Genomic DNA, 6000 nt, shown 5'->3' on the forward strand with positions numbered 1-6000 from the left:
ATTTGAAAATAATTGCCGATTTGATGTGTTTTAAAAATGTACAACCCATTTCTCATTACTGATAGGTCATTTTCTCGGCCAGCCGAATGAAGCTCTCCTCGTCTTGAAAGATTTGCAGCCCAAAAGGCCTGATAAAGCGACTTACTAGACAAATCACAAAAGAACTGGGCTAGCCATTTTCAGAAAGAAAGAAAACTACTGGGCTGGCCTGTGGTAAACATAAAAGAAAAGGCTGTCTAGACAGGCCAGAGTGTCCCGCACAGCCCAGTTGACACCCTGCTTCTGTCTCAAAAACAAATTAGATAAATGCCACTCCAATTATGGCGATTCATAAAAATGCCACTGCAATTTCCAAACTTTGAAAAATGCCACTATAATTTTTGCAAACTTTGAAAAAAGCCACTGTAGTTTGCAAACTTTGAAAAACGCCACTCCAGACTTCAAAAAATGCCACTAGAAATGGCATGAAATTGCATTTTTTAAAGTTTGGAAATTGCAGTGGCATTTCTCGGATACACCAGATTTGGAGTGGCATTTATCAAATTAACCCAAAACAAAAATAACTGGGCGAGCTACTGGGTCCCTGGTGTCAGCCGCTCATTGTGCAATTCTCTCGTTTATTGACTACGTCGACAATGGCATGGGACCCAGATGTCAGAAATCCACTAGGAGGAGCCATTTTTTTATTGTCTTGAAATAAGGAGGCACTTGCTTGCGTACTGCCATGACCTTGGCGGGGCCCTGCTGTCATCCTCTCCACGTACAATCATCTCCTGATTGTGTACGCGTCAACTTGCTAGGCCCAGAAGTCAGCCTCTAAACCGTGGAGGACAAATACAACCCATTTAAAAAATAACAGCCCATTCCATACGTTCAAACGGAAAGTTCAACATTCAGAGCAAAGTAACAGGTCTGATCCACATATAGAGTACTGAACTTCCACGTTGACAACCATCATAGCCAAGTTAACTATCTACTCCCACTAACACTCTAGTAGCGTACAAGTACTAACTTACTCTTAGCTAACTAGACGATGCTGGCCGCCATCTGCTGTCCGTGCTAAACGCCGGCATCGGCATCCTCCGCCTCGCCTCGGACTTGCCAGAGGTGCGATAGGGCGCGTTGCTCGCGCGCGTTGGCCCTTTCCATGCCGGCGTGGTCCACTGAAGCTTCGGCTTCCAAGAGGGAAACCCACTTGACGAGCTGGTAGTAAAAATCGGCGTCGCGAACGCATGCGTGCCCGACAGCCTCCAGGGCTATTTTCCGGGCGCTGGCCTACACGTAGTCAGCCCAGTTGCGGGCACTCTGCTCGCGACTCAGGGTGTCGGTGCGCTGCTGGTCCATGTCCCGCTGGCGGCGCAAATCGGTGATACGCTGCTCCTCCGCCAGGCGGTCATGCTCCAACAACTCATGCTCCTCTGCCATGCGGTCACGCTCCAACAACTCCTCGATCTCCGCATTGCCATCTAAAGACAGATAGAATGCCTCCTCCCTCCATCTGCCTTCCGGTGAAAACCCGAACACTAGTTCCGGCGGTGACCGCCTCCGGCGTCGCCTACCGCGGACGGGCGGGGGCATGGCGGACGTGGCGAGCGACGTCGGGCCGGTGGGGGCTTATGAGGATATGGCGAGTTGGGTCACGGTAGCACCTGAGAAGGCCGGGAAACAGTACTTATAGGCGGAAGGTAGCGCGACGGTCATCGGAATTCAATGCATAATGGCTTAGCGCGCCAGCTTGCCGTGAAAAACTAGAGAAACTGAAATTATGACTGTGTCGTCCCGTCCCGTCTAGGTCGCACACCGGCATGGCGGTCAAACGAGTGCACTCGAAACATCTCCCTCCTTGTCAATAATGATTCCACGGATTTAAAGCGTATCTTTTTTTGCATCAGTTAGCTGCCTTAATTATGGTCGGCTGCATGCAGGATCGATAGTGTAGCCTGTTAGTTTCTTCAGAGGTAGGCATTTTTATTCAAAAAAATGCCACTTCGCATCTTGCGTCGCAAACAAAACTGCCAGGAGCGCATTTGTAGGCTAGCTAGTGATCGATGAGTAACTTGTAAACACTGAGCGAACAGAAATAAGTAATTGTTAATGCATCTCAATGATTCACAGATCATATACAAATATGTAGCTCCAAAAGCAAAGATCAGCCACTTCGCATCTTGCGTCGCAACTAAAACTAACTAGTACGATTCCCATACATAAGATCAACATGTTAATGCATCTCAATGATTCATAGATCATATAAAAATATGTAGCTCCAAAAGCAAAGATCTAGAAAAATCATCTGTTCTTCCTACTAACATGGATGCTTCTCTTGGCCAACATTCAGTACAAACTGAAAGACAAATTTGTTTGTGAAGTCTACAATTCCTCTTGCAAATGTAAGTGGTTTCACCAACAGCTGGAACCATGAGAATGAACCACACATGATGGAGGAACATCCACTGCAATATGATTTGGTCTTCTCTCGATCACACGGCGAGACTATTTTCGGAATACAAACTTTAACTTAGGAAAAATGATGCCCATTGTATAATCAGACCAAAGCAATGAAGCACCTAGTGTTGGCCAATAAATAGTACAGTACTACTTTTCTGCAGTCCATGAAGTGACTATCCAATCTTTCTGTGTCTATTTTCAAATGGCACTGCATGCAGTGACTATACTATTCTCTTGTGCAGTTCAACCAAAATTGCGGGCACTTTGTTTGTTTGCCAAATAGCAACGGGCAGACATCTCTCTCTGCACAAATATCAAGCAGCTAGTAAACATATACCACACCTTGTATTTTTGGTTTAAACATGTCTCTTCCGCTTAGCATCTGTCATGTTCTGCACTGGACAATCTGATACAGTTATGTTTTTCCCTGGACAATTTCATACTGAATTGGTTTGCTGGTTCAGAGCAGAAATATAGCGCCTATTCTTCATCAGACCAAGGATATCCATGTTCGCAGTGATGGAAGAGGTGAAATCGATACAACCGAAATTGAGCATCCAATCATTGAATCCTGTCCTGCACCTCCAATGTAGGTCCACCCTGCCAATAAATTCACATGCAAACCACTAGTATTACTATCTAATGACAGTGAAAAAAGAGTAGCAAGATAGTAGCAAACCATGTACCTTCATAATGAAGAGCTCATAGTGCCACCAATTGGATATAAAGGTTTGCAAAAAAACATGCTCCTAATGTTGAACCAGTTGGACTTTTTGTGCAGTTCCACTAAAATCGAGCATCCCTGTTTGCATAGATATTGAAAGTGTGATTACTCTAAAAGTGGCACTAGTTGAAGCATAGAATCACAAATATAAGCATTCCAATTTCTTAATGGGAAAAGGTAGCAAGACTGTTTCTAACCACCTATTTGAAGGAATAAATAAAGCAACAGTGGCTGATGTCAGGAAGCCATACATAGTTTTTTCTGGAAAAGTGAGCCATTCCTGACCTTTCCTCTTCTTTTAAGCAAATTTTGTGCAGTTCTACTAAAATAAAATGCCATCACCGCCTTGACAATTCAGTGACACTGTACAAAAGGAAATGACTTAACATTACATCATGATGTCAGGTATGTAGTTGACAGGCATTAGAGACAAACATATAGACCTCCTCAAGAGAACAGCCAAAGGAGGTGCGCACTCTTGACCTTTCCTCTTGTCTTCATAATTATCTGTGCAGTTTAACCAAAATAAAATGACATCGGCGCCTTGGCATTTTGGTGACACTATACAAAAAAATTAACTTATCTCATGAAAGTGAGGTATGTAATCTATAAGCATTAACAGTGCAAAAATCTGAAGGTAGTAACAAGTTTCATCGTTGGTATACTGGCTGTGCAACAGCATTAGAATGACTTAGCTGAAAAATCTTTAATACATCCACAATCAACAGCTAACCCTGAAAAAATCCAGTGACATTAAATGGCATTGCTTAAATTTATGGGTGGCATTAGACTGAGAGCGGCATTAGTTAAATGTGGCATCACTTTAGCAGTAGCATTGCTTGACTTGACTGCTGGTGTTATACTAATAGCAAAAAAAGTGGCAATAAGAGCATGGGAGGCCCATTCAGACAGTGGGCACACCAGTATGATGTACCTTCATAGACGCAGAGTGGTGAGGGAGGTATGGTTGCCTAGAGCAACAAATATCCAGGCAGCATATGTGGATTACGTCCCATTTTTGTTCTCTTTAGCCACCTTTTTCCTATGCGAGGACAACAAATCGATCGACTTGGTCATTCTCTATTGTGTTGTCATGCCTTTCTACCCTTCTTCAACCAAGAGACACGAGACTTGTTCCTTAGCTACTGATTTTCCCCTTTTCAACCTAGATGCGGGTTCGATGCCTACTCTCTTGGACAATAAAGTCTCCCTTCCTTTCCTTATTCAACCCAGACACGGGTTAGTCTGCATGAAGTAGGGTTTCCTTTAATAGTGCAAATTATGGTTTTCATCTGCGTGGCCAGCAGAGCAGAGGATAGCAAATTGGGCAGATGGTGGAGTGGAAAAAGATCCACATGCAACGACATGGCAGTTGGGGCAATAGAACAAGGTTATGGTTCGAAAAGAGGTAGCATACCTGAGGGTCGGCGGGAATTGGCTTCGCTCGTGGTCGTCATCCTCCGCACACACTATGGCAACAAGCTTGGGGACGGAGGCCATCCCGCGCGTGCGCTAGGTCTGAGAGGACGGCCTTGTCGTCAGTGCGTGACCTCGCTCGCCGACGACGAGTGCGTCAACGCTGCACGTCCTTTTCTTCCCCGGCAGATCTTTGACCACCAGTGAGGAGGGAGAGAGGGGTCATCGTTTTAGATCTAGAGAGAGGGTGGTAGTGTGAGAAGCAAGTGGGCAGCCCTTAGCAAGAAAGCACTCAAGCTCCAGCCTATATATCTTTTTTATACTACTAGTACTGGAGGTGGAGTAGTGGTAGAGTAGTTTATATTTTCTCTGCGTACAGTACCAGTTAGTCGTGCTTCAAAACTGATCGGCACACCATTAAAAAATAAAGGTCGATAACTAATGCGGCACCTCGGGCCAACGCGGCCAGATCGCATTTTGCACGAGAAATTACACACCATGTTTCGTTGACATGTGGTCCCGTTCCAACATATCAGTGAGACGACGACGAGTAGTAGGAGTATTTCCGAACGGATGTGTAGGCTGGGGCGCCTCTTCGTGAACCGTGGCAAAATCGCAACCGTCCACCAACTCTTCGCCTTTCCCTCTCGATTTGGAACTGCTGTCGCATGCTCTTCCTCTCCCTCCTCCATTTTCCTTCAGCCCTTCACCCTTTCTTCTGCCATTGTTTGATCGTCTTCTCCATGGAGGGAACAGGCCGGAAACGACCCCGTTATTCTTGCCCCGATCTAAAAGATGACGTGGTGGAGGAACTCATTGATCGGTGCGACGTCATCACCTCGGCTAGCATGGCAGGTTCGTTCAAGCCCATTCTCGACTCAACTAATAACATCATTACAAAGAACCCAAGAGTCAAGGAGCGGTTTGATCTCCCCTATCTTCTTATTCGTGACCCTGATGACTGGCGCCGGCATGACGGAGGCCTCGCCCTGTGCCAATTGATGCCGCTTGATAATGATACGTATGATGTTAAGATGCCATCGCTTGAGGGCAAGGATTGGGCGGGCGCAAATGGACATTGGGTTGTTTACATTGGGTCCAACTGCGAGTGGGAACTTGTGAATGTGTACACTCGTGACCGGGTTCCACTTCCAAAAATCTCAGCAGACTACCCAGAGGTTGAGCACACCGGTATTGTACGCACTTTCAAATACGATCATGGTGATTGTCTTCTACGGAAAATAGCAATTTGTCGAGTTCCCAACTGCTCTTGGAATTACAACAACTATCAAGTAATTGCTATCTTCGACAAGCTTGTCGCCGTCCTTCGTGGTTCGACTCGATGGATATTGCTCAAAAATCAGTTTATGTACACGGATGAGTACTGTGATGCAATTCAATACGAGGGCCTTGTG

This window comes from Triticum aestivum, chromosome 3A (assembly GCF_018294505.1).
Source record: "Triticum aestivum cultivar Chinese Spring chromosome 3A, IWGSC CS RefSeq v2.1, whole genome shotgun sequence".
Lineage (NCBI taxonomy): Eukaryota > Viridiplantae > Streptophyta > Magnoliopsida > Poales > Poaceae > Triticum > Triticum aestivum.